General features: G+C 46.8%; 1 protein-coding gene across 8 annotated transcripts in view; it reads left to right on the top strand.

Annotated features, from left to right (window-relative positions):
• Window positions 1-281: 281 nt before the first annotated feature.
• Window positions 282-14,317, top strand: part of ATP8B1 (ATPase phospholipid transporting 8B1) — a 155,658-nt gene continuing 141,622 nt past the window's right edge. For 2 of the 8 annotated variants that reach the window (XM_063716918.1, XM_063716915.1), the window contains exon 1: window positions 808-1,061. The gene's annotated coding sequence lies outside the window, so the exon portion shown is untranslated. Of the gene's footprint in view, window positions 444-628; window positions 1,062-2,035; window positions 2,375-14,317 lie in introns of those variants that run through there. The other 6 variants (XM_063716917.1, XM_024235977.3, XM_024235976.3 and 3 more) reach the window with 6 other exon arrangements.

The raw sequence follows: 14,317 nt of genomic DNA, 5'->3' as shown, positions 1-14,317 counted from the left end.
AGGAGGGTAATGTCTATACTGCCAGGGAGGCACGATTCACCCGCTCAGACACCAGCCAGCAAAGAGGCGCTGAGTCCAAAATTTCCACCTACACCGCGTGGTTCACGGGCCGCACTTTAACTCCTTTTGACTCCAAACCCAAAAAAACTCGAGAGCGTTTGGACTCGGCAGAAAGCCTGCTGGCTGCAATCTCAGGATACGTTTCTGGAAGTCTTGAGGCGCAGCCTCTTTCTTCACCCTCCACGCGGCGAACCTTGACGCGCATTCGGTGACCGGTCCCCAAACGTGACTTGGCATCAAGAGGACACAGCTCCCCTTACTGAGGGAGCTCAGGTGCCGGGCGCGCCGCGGCCCCGCCAGCTTTCCAGGCTGGCTCAGTCCTCGACCCGGGGTGACGGCCAAGCCAGCCAAGGGCGGCGGAAAAGTGACGCTGGGCTGGAGAGGTGGGGTGGCGAGTGCGGCCCCCGGGGAGTTAAGAGCAGCTGCAGCAGCTGGGTCTCAGGCTGGGCGAGGCAAGGGGGTCTCAGGCTGGGCTCGGAAGACTGAAAGAGGTGCCCACATGACTCCAGGACGCACGGTGGGCGTGGGGCAGGAGCTGGACCTGGGCCGCCTCGGGTCGCCCCGGGGCTTGCAGTCCAGCCCTTCTCCGCGCTAGGGAGGGAAAGAGGGAGGGGAGAAGGCCAAGCCCGCCTCCAGCCCCAGCCCCAGCGGGGCTCGGCGGCCGCGGCTGCTGGAGGGAAACCAGAGGCACCTCCCCGAGCGGAGAAACCAGTTTGGCCGGTCCGGCGGAGCGGAGGGAAAAGGGCGGCTGCAGAGGAAGGGTGCACGGACGCGGGGCGGGGAAAGACGGGGGAGCCACTAGCGAGCCGCGAAAGCCGGAGGTGCCGCCGCCAACTAGACACGCTTCCCCGGGCCCCCGGCCAGCCCCCGTGCGCCATGCAGCGCTAGCGCGGCGCCCAGGGCTGGGGCCGGGCGGGCGGTGGCAGCGGCCAGGTGCGCAGCGAGCGCTCCGAGCGGCGCGCACCAGGCGGATGCCCCAGCCGGGGCCCAGCGAACGCCAGGTAAGCACGGGTGCGTCGCCGGGGGCCCCCAGACCTTCCCAAGCCCGCTGGCCCGGCGGTGTCCTGCAGGTTCCCTGGCCGCTCCCGACTCACTTTGGAGATCCGGAATGCGGCGGCAGCAGCTGTCCGCGCCCTCGGACGCCCGAGCCCGCACAGATGGGATTTGGGTGGAGGTGCTGGGAGCCCCCCAGGCCTCGGGGACGGCGAGACACTGCCGGCTGGGCAGGCAGCGCTGCGGAGAGTTCCGTGGGGTTTTCACCTGCCTAGAGGAGGGAACTCTCGGGGTGTTTGGGTTCTTCGATCGGTAGCGACACACATGTCTGGGGGTTAAGCCAGGTAGGGCTTGCGGCTCCTTGGGGGATGCCGCTGGCTGCTGTGCGGTGGCTACCGCCCCTCTGGAAGACCCCGGTGACCGGATTCTGCTGGGGCGCTCTTTGGGAGCAGATGCCAACGTGTCCGAAAAGGACTTATGGGCCAAACGTATCTGACTGCGGCCCACCTGCCGGGAGGGATGGAGGGAGTGAGATCGCTCTCCTCCCCAGCTCCTGCGGCAGGGCCAGGTACTCCCAGACATCTTCCGTGCGCTTTATTGTGGGATGGGGAGGGGAGGTGATGGGGAAGACCGACACCACTGTTTTTCCGGTTACTGTCGGGTCGCGTCCGCCAGCCCCGCTGAGATGGCTGCAGGCATCTCCTTCCCTCAGCAGTTTGGTGCCCGGCGCTGTCACCTCGCTGTGTGCACGCGGAGGGGCAACTGGTTGCGGGGCGCGGGGAGATGTTGCAGAGAATGGCCCAGTGCTTTAACACCCCTCGCCCCCACTTCTCCAACTCCCTCCTTCTCCCCAAAGTGAAAGAAAAGTTCTGAAGTGTCCGCCCAACTTTTCCGACGGAGGCGTGTGCCTGTGGTCCCTGCCGGGGGTTGGTGGCGGCGATGGGTGGGGGGCGGTGCTCGGAGCGCAGATCCGTGACAGTTGTACGGGGGAGACTGGGTTGCAGTAAGGATGCAAAATGGGGAAGAGGGATTGACACGCAAAAGTAAGGGGGACTTGGGCCGCGTTTCTGCCCGGTGAGTCCCCGCTCAACCCTACCCGACCCCCTTGGCCTGCACGCGCTGCCCTTGGGGGGCTGCAAGCCCTTCCTGGGTAGTTCCGGACGCCTCCGAGTTCCTCTCCCGGAAACTTGCCTCCCTGTTGGCGTGAGAAAATATTCGCTCCCGTCTTCCTGGTTGCATTGCCTTCAAAATTTTGCCACTATCCATGGGAAACTAAAAAAAGAAAAAACTAGTGGGATGTTTGGAGATCACCCGGCACACGGTAGGTTATCGATGAAGGTTAACTGCTTTCAGGAACAAAAGCTAAAAAAACCACGCGTGATAAAGCCTCCAGGGATAGTGAATACGAGCCCGTATAAATGGGGGACACAACAACAAATGTGAAGTAGAAGCGCTAATTTTCATCGGCTAAGGAATACTTTTGTGTTAGACCTAAGATGCCATTCATTAATTCTGGGCCTGTTGTTGAAGGCTTTATTAAACCCTATTATAAATGCACAGACTGTGCACAAGATGATTAATGCTTATTAGCTGATTACTTTCTGGGGGAGAAGTCACGCCTGCCTGCAGTTAACTCCTCTGAATTCTCTTAATGATTTTCATTATGCAGTGGAGTTTTCCTTGCTATACTTTTGGGAAAGAACATTAACCACTTTGTTCATTCGTCATTTTCCAGTGGCTGTATTTTAGTAACTTTTAGTGATTCTTTGTGTGGGTTATTAAGGGCCGAGCAAGACTCTTTTGGTTATTACTGTCCAACACAGATGCCACCTGTGTGAGGTCAGCTCTGGCTCCTTTCAAGTTTTCCTTATGGATTTTAAGGAACACACACACCTGTGTGCACATGTTATTACATCCTAGTGATAGAACTGGGAGAGGTTTTGTTTTGTTTTTTGTTCAATAGAAGTTTAAAAATAATAATGTGGTAAAGCAAATGGCTTAGCAAAAAGAAGTCTTCAGTGGTAAGGCAAGTTCAGGACTGATTTTATGTTTAATCTGATTTTCAGTCTAGGGCATCTTAGTGCTAATGGAGTCACTACCAGATCTGGCTGTAGAATGTTCCTTTCCTTTCCTCCCATCCATTCCTCCTTCCTCTTTCTTTTCCTTCCTTTTGAAGCAAGGAGTAGTGGAAAATATATGAATTTAGAGGCCCACAGATTTCAGTTCTTTTACTTGTTAATTGTATAACCTTAAATGAATTCTTAAGTTTTCTGAACCTCTGTTTGCTGCTCTGTTGAGGGGAGAAGATATTATCAATCTCTTTGGATTGTTGAAAGAATTAAATCGGAGAACATATGAATGTTCTTTATATATAGTCAGTGTTTGAATGTTGGTTTCTTACTTTCTTTATTAGACTGATATCTAAAAATATTATTATTGCAGGTATCTGGTATATTTTTAAGATTTTATTGCCTTACGAATTAAAATTCTATTTTAGTTTTTTATAAGCAACATTCACAGAATGCAGGTAATTCTTACAACTCCAGAGAGATTTTTCGTAGTTACCTTTGCTCTTTAGTGTCGGTCACTGATAGAGAGACCGATGCACTCATGAATGCAGAGGAACTTGCTTTTTAGGTACCAGAACAAGTTGTTTTTTAAAATTTTTTTATAAATAAAAAAGATAGAGACAGGGCCTTGTTATGTTGCCCAGGCTGATCTAAAACTCCTGGCCTCAAGCAATCTTCCTGCCTTGGCCTCCCAAAGTGCTGGGATTACAGGTGTGAGCCACTGTGCCTGGCCCCAGAACAATTTGTCCCAAATCTCTCCAAAAAGAGATGCCTTTCAAATTGCTTAAGCACTTAATTTTAGAGTTTATCTCTATACTTGGTTCTAGTTTAGTCTCCTGGAAAGTTTTTCTTAGTGGTGTCTTTAGGTATCTTGTGAGTTTTCAGGTCTGTTGGCATTCAGTTAGATTAATTGTATTCATGCCTGTAGGTTTTTTGTTACTTATTAAGTAAAAATTAATTTGCTGCCAGAAGAGTGTTAATACCATAAAAAGAAGATAGGTTATCTTTTTCATTTTGTTAACCAAGTTACTCCTGAATCCCCATTCCCGTGCCCAGCTAAAAGTAATACCAAATCTAAGATCTTTTGAGGTCCTCTGTCACTGAAGACCTGGTATTGTGGAGGAAGATTCTGAAAGCATATATACGTGCATGTATGTATATAGATATGAGCATGCATATATATGTGTGTATATGTATATATTAGTCTTGTTTCTCATTTTCCTTTTTTTTTTTGAGACAGAGTCTTGCTCTGTCGCCCAGACTGGAGTGCAGTGGTGTGATCTCACTACAACCTCCTCTTCACTCGTTCAAGCGATTCTTGTGTCTCAGCCTCCCAAGTAACTGAGATCACAGGCGTGCGCCACCATGCTTAGCTAATTTTTGTATTTTTAGTAGAGACGGGTTTCACCATGTTGGCCAGGCTGGTCTCAAACTCCTGGCCTCAAGCAATCTACCAGAGTGGCCTCCCAAAGTGCTGGGATTATATGCTTGAGCCACTGCACCCAGCCTCATTTTCTTAAAAAACAGATAACTTTTTATCATCTGAATCTTTAAGGCCATATTAGTACTTTCCTTGATACTTATAAATGCATTGCACTTTTAAATAAATTGTTGCCCAACCCTTCCACAATGAGAAATATGTTTCATAACTGGTCCCTGCAAGCAGTCCAGAGGCAGCAGTGAAACAGAGGTTGCCAGCCTTGGAGTCTTTTGACCTGGGTTGGAAAGCAGGCCTCATAGCTTCCTAGGTGCATAACCTAGGGCAAGTTGCTTTGCCTCTCTAGGCTTCAGTTTCCTCATCTGTAAATGGGATAATAATAGTATGGCCTCACAAGGCTGTGTGATGAGTTCCAAATGAGATAGCTTAGGTAGAGGACTTAGCACACAGCTCAGTAAAAGGCAGTCATTAATACATTGTTGTGTTGTTGCTATGACTGTAAATATCACTCACCCAGCCATTGCCTTTCTCCTGGGCTATGTAGGAAACAGGAATCATTCTAAAAGTTAGTATTTATTTAGCAAACATCAGTGCCCATTTGCACCAGGCACTGGAAAGATAGAGTTCCCCAGAGCAGGGGCAGGTTCTAAATCTCCGATCTATACTGTTGTTCTTAAGCCCTGGTGGCTCAGAGGACCAGAGTGCTCATTTGCCTCTTAATCTTGCAGGAGAACTTGTGAGGGGGCCTGGTTACTGTCTCACCTGGGTGCTACCCCTTCCTGCACAGTAGAAGCCTGTGGAATGCTCCTGAGCCCCCTTTACCCGTCACATCAGTTGGTCTCTTCTCTCCCTCATCCTCCACGCTCCTGTTTTTCTATTTTTAATGTTTTTTATTTATTTATTTTAGACAGGGTCTTGCTCTGTCACCCAGGCTGGAAGGGAGAGGCATGAACATAGCTCACTGCAACCTTGACCTCTTGGGCTCAGGTGATTCTCCCACCTCAGCCTCTCAAGTGGCTGGGACTGCAGGTGTGCCATAGTACCCAGCTATTTTTTTTTTCTTTTTTTTTCTTCTTCTTTTTTTTTTTTTTTTGTAGAGACAGGGTCTCACCATGTTGCCCAGGCTTCTCTTGAACTCTTAGGCTCAAGCAGTTCTCCTACCTGGGTCTCCCAATATGCTGGGATTATAGGTGTGAACCACCATGTCTGACCCACACTCCTGGTTTTTTTGTTTCGTTTTGTTTTGCTTTTTAATTACTACCTGTTTAAAACTCAACAGTTTCTGAACCCTGTGGCTTCTTGAAAGGCTCATTGCTCCCTGTGTGGTTTTCTTAGTTGTGGATCCTGGGTAGGCGTTGCTAATGACAGAGAACCTTGATATAGCTCCTTTCATTCATTCATCTTTAGACTATGCTGGGGGAATTACCTCTCTGCTTCATGGAAGTCTGTGGGGTTCACAGAGGGCCTGAGTTGGGTTTCTTCTTTGGTGAGAAAGCAGATCAGAGGCCTGGCACAGTGGCTCACACCTGTAATCCCAACACTTTGGGAAACCGAGGCGGGTGGATCACGAGGTCAGGAGTTCGAGACCAGCCTGCCAACATAGTGAAACCTCATTTCTATTAAAAATACAAAAATTAGCCAGGTGTGGTGGCATGCGCTGTAGTCCCAGCTACTCAGGAGGCTGAGGCAGGAGAATTGCTTGAGCCTGGGAGGCAGAGGCTGTAGTGAGCTGAGACCTTGCCATTGTACTCCAGCCTGGGCGACGGAGCGAGACTCCATCTCAAAAAAGAAAGAAAGAAAGAAAGAAAGCAGATCGGGTGTTTGCTTTCTTCCTGCTTGGGACCTTGTCCCTCTTTGCATGGAGGGATGGTTTCCTCAGGTCCTGGGGGACAGCCCAGGCCACTTCCACTCTGAAGATCTGTGTTCTTTATCAGTCTTTCAATCTAGTATATTTGCATTTAATAGGTGACAAATGGGCATGGGAGCTGTGGTGGGGATGGAGTGGGAAACCAGCTCTCAGTCTGACATTGACTCCTGGAGGGGAGGGTCACCTGTGTTCCTGGGCAGGCTTTCAGTGGTGAAGGCCACCATCCCCCCCAGCGTGATTGAGAAGCCTGGCACTTCTGCAATGAGTACTGTGGAGCCTGACCTTTGGCTAGTAGCTTAGTCTTTATTGACAGGGCTGTCATTTATGGCTTTGTTACTTTGCTGCTGAGTGGCTTTTGTTCTACTGGAGTTGCGGTTTGTTTGATTTAGTGCAGGTGGCTTTTGAAAACAGTTTTCTAACCTTTATTGAAATTGAGTTGCACTAGAAAATCCTCTTTGGAAACCCTCAGGCACCAAATACTGTCCTTCACTTAGTATCAGAATGTATATTCTTACTGTTTAGGGAAGCTTCCATGGATTGGATGCACTATTTATTTTATAGAGTGTGGTGTGATTCATGTACGCATCCTTATTTTCTCTTCCTGGAACTTAGTGAGTTACTGACATGATCCTCTGAGATTTCTGTGCATGATCTGTAGATCCAGAAGGAACACTTAACATTTTCTATAAGAACATAGCTAACATCTGTAATCCCAGCACTTTGGGAAGACAAGACAGGCAGATCATGAGGTCAAAAGATCGAGACCATCCTGGCCAACATGGTGAAACCCTGGTGGCGCATGCCTGTAGTCTCTGCTACTCCAGAGGCTGAGGCAGGAGAATCGCTTGAATCCGGGAGGCGGAGGTTGCAGTGAGCTGAGATTGCACCACTGCACTCCAGCCTGGTGACAGAGCGAGACTCCGTCTCAAAAACAAACAAACAAACAACAACATAGGTAACCCTTTGGCTTGGGTGGTTTAAATATTCACTCACCTGGGGAGATGGGTAGGTTTTGTACATTTCATGCTGGGAAATAATTCCCCTATCTTTATATTGAAAAATTAAAGTGTGAGTCCTCTAAGTCAGGCACTAGTAGCTGCTGTATCAACCTCCAGTTTTTGTTGTTGTTGTTTTTGTTTTTTTAATTTAGAGGCAGGGTCTCAAGATATTACCCAGGCTGGTCTCGAACTCCTAAGCTCAAGTGATTCTCGCCTTAGTCTCCCGAGTAGTTGGGAATACAGGCATGTGCCACTGCACCCAGCAACCTCCAGAACTTTTGTTACAATAAGGACTCTAAGTGTGTGAAGTCATCAGACTACAAAGATTGTAAGAATTAAAAGAAAATCTGTGCTCTGATTTGTACCAGTACAACTTTGAGAGAAGGAGAGGTTCCTCATGATCTTGTCTTCTTGGTGTAGAAGTTTATTTCATGGGAGTTTTTTTATTTTTTTATTTTTTGAGATGGGGTCTCGCTCTGTCATCCAGGCTGGAATGCAGTGGTGCGATCTCAGCTCTCTGCAACCTTTGCCTCCTGGGTTCAAGTGATTCTCCTGCCTCAGCCTCCTGAGTAGCTGGGATTACAGGCATAGCCACCAGGCTTGGCTAATTTTTGTATTTTTAGTAAAGACGGGGTTTCACCATGTTGGCCAGGCTGATCTTGAACTCCTGACCTCAAGTGATCTGCCCACCTTAGCCTCCCAAAGTGTTGGGATTACAGGTGTGAGCCACTGCGCCTGACTTTTTTTTGTTTAATGTAAAATATAGATAACATTTACCATTTTGATCCTTTATAAGTGCACAGTTCAGTGGCATTAGGTACATTCACATTGTTGTGCAACCATCACCACCATCCACCTTCAGAACTTTTCATCATCTCAAATAGAAACTGTGCCCATGAAAGAGTAACTACCCCTTTCTTCCTGTTTCCTGGTCCCTGTAACCTCTATTCTGCTTTCTCCACAAATTTGACTATTCTACAGTATCTCAGGTTAAGTGGAATCATGCAATATTTGCCCTTTTATGACTAGCTTATTTCACTAGTGTAATGTCCTTAAGTTTCATCTATGTTGTAGCATGAGTCAGAATTTCCTTCCTTTTTAGGGCTGAATAATATTCCATTGTATGCACATACCACATTTTGTTTACCCATTCATCTGTGATGGATATTTGGGTAGTTTTCACCTCTGGCTACTGTAATTTTTTCAATTAAAAAAAATTTTTTTAAGACAAGGTCTCACTCTGTTGCCCAGGCTGGAGTGCAGTGGTGTGATCATAGCTTACTGCAGCTTTGAACTCCTGGACTCAAGCCATCCTCCCGCCTCAGCCTCCCAAATGTCTGGGACTGTAGGCACTCACCACCACACCCAGCTAATAAAAGAAAAAAAAAATGTGTGTGTGTGTGTGTGTGTGTGTCTCGATATGTTGCCCAGGCTGAACTCCAGGGCTCAAGCTAGCCTCCTGCCTTGGCCTCCTAGTGTTGAGATGACAGGTGTGAGTCACCGTGCCTGGCCCACCTCTGGCTATTGTGACTAATGCTGCCATGGACCCGGGCATACACATATCTGTTTGTTCATGTCAGTTTTTGAGCCCCCCTTATTCAGTTTGGTAAAATGTATCCTTCATAAATAAGATGGGCAGGGCCACGTATTATAGTATTTATTACCATGCTTTCCTCCAGAGTAGCATGGAAATAAGAATGCAGGGAATGTGGGAGGAGGGTGGTGTTGAAGACACCTGAAGGCAGCACGTGCCTCTCCTTTTCACCTGCAGCTGCTCTCACTGAGCTGGCGGTCATATGCCATTCTTTCTTTTTTTTTTTTTTGAGGCGAAGTTTCGCTCTGTCACCCAGGCTGGAGTGCAATGGTGCAATCTCAGCTCACTGCAACCTCAACCTCCGCCTCCCAGGTTCAAGTGATTCTCCTGCCTCAGCCTCCCAAGTAGCTGGGATTACAGGCACGCACCACCATGACCGTCATATGCCATTCTATCATCCAACTGGTCTGTGCTATGGGTGACTCTTTCCTCTGTGTCAGGGTGGGTGTAAAAACCCCAGGGTTGTAGCCCTACTATTTGGCCATCTCTGCTAACCACAGCCACCTTCCAGAGATGACATTCCATAGAATTGACTTTTTTTTTTTTTTTTTTTTTGATGTCAGGTTTTTTTTCCCCTTAGGATAGAATCCATGGCAAGGCAAAAGGTCAGTTACAGACTGTAGCATGGCAGAGTTATCAAATGTTCCACCTCTATAATAACGTGCTTATAGGTGTCCTGGTATAAAAGCCAGACGCCTTTATGTAATAATTAGACGTCAGTCTGTTAAAGTCACCTTAATCTGTAGTTTCTAGCGAACAATAGACTCTCATATGAGTTTATACTCACACTGTGCCCTGAAAATTAGCCAAATAAGGATTTACATGTTTAAAAAGCAGGTTTTTAAAGTAAAACAAAACAAAACACAAAAAAAACTCATCAAAGCTTGAAGCCAACCAAAAATACTACTATCCCTAGGTGTCCACCCACTTTCCTATTTAATGCCAACCACAGCCACAAAAAGAATACTGGGGTTAACATGGTTACTCTCTTGGTGATCTGATACTTTATTTGTCTAGTTCAGCTGCATTAAGAGCATTTAGACTTTTGTTATCAGTCTTAGGCTTTCTCCCCTTGTGTAGAACAACATGAAAATTCTTAAAAGTCAATCTGAGAACCTTAGGCTGTGAATGGTGATGTAAGTAGCAGCTAACGTGCCCTGAATCTTTGAGGTCACTGGGACCAAGAGAATGGGAGGGCAAGCGTGCAAGTTGCCATTGTAAATAGAGTGGCCAGTGGAACCTCCTTGAGAAGGTCATATTTGAGCAAACACTCAGGAGGAGAGAGGGTGGCGGAGGAAGTTCTGGGGAAAGAGTGTCCCAGGCAGAGGGGACAGATAACTTGCTGCAGAGGCCCTAAGGTAAGAGTGCTTGGCTTATCTAGCTGTTCCTCTAATGAGTAAGTGGGGAAGGGAAGGAGATGAAGGAGGTAAGGGCAGAGAGGAAGGGGCGCCAGGTCTTGCAGGGCTTGCCAGGCTATGTAAGGACTTTGGCTTTGATTTCTTGGAAGATGGCGGCTCAGTGCAGGACATTGCTCCTTGGAGCGGTATGATCTGTGTGAAGACCAGCCCAGGCAGAAGGCTCCCAATCCGGGAGTTCAAGCAGGAGGCAAAGCCAGGCAAGTGAGGGTGGAAGCTTTTCCCAGGGTGGTAGCGTCCACCAGGATGGTAGCTGTGGGGCTGAGATGTCAGATTCTTGAGAAAGACAGAGGAGAAAGGACACAGACAGAATGGGATCGGACACAGGCATACGTGCAACTTTTATTTTGATAGATCGAAATGCCAACAGGACTTCCGGACAGATGGGATGTGGGGTGTGAGAGAGAGAGGAGCCAAAGATAACTTTCTCGGCAGAACCTGGGTCGCAAAAGGAAATCTGAGTTTCAAAAGCTGGAAATTCGCTGGGCTGTGTTCAGATCGCTTGCAACTAGGTTATAAAGAGCCTCCTCAGAAACATACATATAAGGCTTTGGTTCAGAGAACTTTGTGTTTACCGTTTGCCTGTCTTCCTAGTTTGGGGGAAAGAACATTGTTAGAAAAGAGAGACGGTTTTCAGGAAGCAGAGGACTTGACTTCATTGACAGGAGGGTGGTCTGTAACCCACAGGCTGTCCTGCCAGGGCTGCTGCTGCAGCTATTGCCACTCACCAGCCCCTAGTCCCCCTCCCTATCCTGTTTGTCTTTTGCCTAATTGGGAGGTTAAGCTTTTTCCAGCCACTCCCCATCTCCACACACATGGATTTTTTGTTTTAAACAACTATATTGAGATCTAATTCATGTACCATACAATTCAGCCTTTTAAAATATACAATTCAATGGTTCTTAGTATATTTACATAGCTGTGCAACTGTTGCCACAATCTATGTTAGAACCTTTTCATCACCCCCTAACAGAAATCCTGTACCTTTTAGCTGTGCCTGGTTTATCACCTTGTCCCTGTAGCCCCTGGCAGCCTCTCATCTACCTTCTGCTTCTGTGGGTTTGCCGATTCTGGACATTTTATGTAAATGGAATCATATGATATGTGGTCTTTTGTGATCATCTTTTTACACTTAGCATAATGTTTTTCATGTATATTACGGTCGGGTGTGGTGGCTCACACCTGTAATTCAAGCACTTTGGGAGGCTGAGGTGGGCAGATTACTTGAGCTCAGGAGTTCGAGACCTGCCTGGGCAACATAGCAAGACCCTGTCTCAATTTTTTTTAATTGTAAAAAAAAAATTAATAAAAAAAATCCATATTGTATTATTTGTCAATACTTAATTTCTTTATATTGCCAAACACACTAGCTACTTTTGCACGTGATACATTCTTCAAAAAAAATACAGGCCATGGAAATGTGTGCTAGTTGCAAATAGACTGACATGTTATAAAAGGAATGTTTTGTGCCCAGAGAGCTACAAATATGTGTGTGTGGATATAAGTATGCATTTGCTCACCTTCACAATTGATTACATGGTCCACAGTGACTCTAAAGACAAGGGGCCTTCTGGTGGCCTAGTGATTTTCTTTCATTCAGTGATTCAACAATTACTTATTAAATACCCACTACATTGCCAGGTGCTGGCAGTAAACATAGTGAGGAGCAAAGCAGACATGCCCTTCCCCTCAGGGAGCTTACAGGGTTGTTGAGAGTGCAATGAGAGACAGAGACTGAACAAAATATTGAACAAAAGAGATATGAAACAACTTGATATTAGAATTATAATCTGTGATAAAGGCCTTAAAGAAAAATAAGATATTTCTAAGAGAATAATGAAGATCTACTTTAAAATGGCCTAGGAGGAACCCAGGCATCCACTGACGAATGAATGAATAAACAAAATTGGTGTACCCATATGATTAGGATGTTTCTCAGCCTTACAAAGGAAGGAAATTTTCGCTGAGCACGGTGGCTTATGCCTGTAATCCCAGCATTTTGGGAGGCCAAGGCTGGGGGATAACTTGAGGCCAGAAGTTCAAGACCAGCCTGGCCAACACGGTGAACCCCCGTCTCTACTAAAAATACAAAAATTAGCCAAGTGTAGTGGTGGGCACCTGTAATCCCAGCTACTCGGGAGGCTGTGACACAAGAATCGCTTGAACTTAGGAGGCGGAGGTTACAGTGAGCCAAAATTGTACCACTGCACTCCACCATGGACAGCAGAGTGAAACTCTGCCTCAAAAAAAAAAAAAAAAGAGAAAAAGAAAAGATAAAAAAAGAAAAAGAAAAAGAAAAAAGGAAGGAAATTTTAATACATGCTACATGGATGAACTTTGAAGACATTATGCTAAATGAAATAAATGAGACACAAAAGGACAAACAAGTATTTTGTGATTCCACATATATGAAGTGCCCAGAATAGTCAAGTTCATAGAGACAGAAAATTGAGCAGTGGTTGCCAGGGGCTGGGGCCAGCGGGGAATGGAGAGTTAGTTTTTAATGGACCCTGAGTTTCAGTTTGGGAAGATGAAAAATTTCTAGGGATGGGTGGTGGTGGTAATTGCAGAATCATGTGGATGCACTTAATATCACTTAGAAGGCATTAAAGGCCGGACACGGTGGCTCATGCCTGTAATCCCAGCACTTTGGGAGGCCAAGATGGACAAATTGCCAAAGGTCAGGAGCTTGACACCAGCCTGGCCAACATGGTGAAACCCCATCTCTACTAAAAAATATAAAAATTAGCCAGGTGTGGTGGTGCGTGCCTGTAATCCCAGCTACTCGGGAGACTGAGGCAGGAGAATTGCTTGAACCAAGGAGGCAGAGGTTGCAGTGAGCGGAGATCGCACCACTGCACTTCAGCCTAGGCAACAGAGCAAGACTCTGTCTCAAAAAAATAAAATAAATAAAATAAAATAAAAGTAGTTAAAATGGTAAAATTTATGCTTTGTCAATTTTACCATAATTTTAAAAATGGCCCAGGGAGTGGGGTCTCTTGAAGGAGGTTATACTTAAGTTGAGACCTAGAGGATAAGAAGGTACCAGTCAGGGGAAGAGTGGTCCAGTCAATGGGAACCGCATGTGCAAAGGCCTGGGGGTGGGTGAGAGCTTAGTGCTGTGCTCTAGGAATTGTGAGAGGCCAGAATACTGGGTGTGACATGATGCTGGTGCTACCATGGGATGAGGGAGGCAGGCACCAAACTGCAGAGAACCTGATAGGAAGTCACTAACATTTTTAAGCAGTGGAGTGATGTGATTTGATTCTGGGTTTTTTGTTTGATAATCCAGAGACTGCGATATGGTGAATGGGTTGGTTGTTGGTGGGGGATGGGGGTGGGGGCGGGGAATGAGGCCAGAAGCAAGGAGAGGAAATCTGGGAGGCTGCTGCAGTGTCCATGAGAGAGAGAGGATGGGGGTTTGGGCCCGATGATGGGAGTGGGGATGAGAAGTGGAAGGTAGGAGCCGCACTTCACAAGGGGAATCTTGGTCTTGGTGATGGGTTGGATTTAAAGATGTAAAAGAAGAGAATTGTTGACAATTCTCAGATTTCTAACATAAGCGACTAAAGGTGATGGCATCACTGAGACCAAGGAGTAGTTTTAGAAGATGAATGTAGCTTCAATCATGTTTAATTTGAGTTGCTGGGACACCTAGGTGTGGTCGGGGGTCAAGCATTGGTGATTCAGAAGTCTAGGTTGGAGACACAATTTTGGGAATTGCAACATAGGATTGGGTTTAAGGAGCTGTTTGGGGATGCTGGAAACGCTTCGAAGCCAGTGCTTCCTATCGTTGGTATCAGCCTTTTAGTTTGCACTAATTTATGTAAAATAATCAACTATTTAGCAACAAAGTATGTACATGTGAGCAAAAAAAAGCATT

Source organism: Pongo abelii, chromosome 17 (genome assembly GCF_028885655.2).
Source record: "Pongo abelii isolate AG06213 chromosome 17, NHGRI_mPonAbe1-v2.0_pri, whole genome shotgun sequence".
In the NCBI taxonomy this organism is placed as follows: Eukaryota; Metazoa; Chordata; class Mammalia; order Primates; family Hominidae; genus Pongo; species Pongo abelii.
The sequence above is the reverse complement of the archived record's forward strand: the minus strand, read 5'-3'. Positions and strand labels throughout refer to the sequence as shown.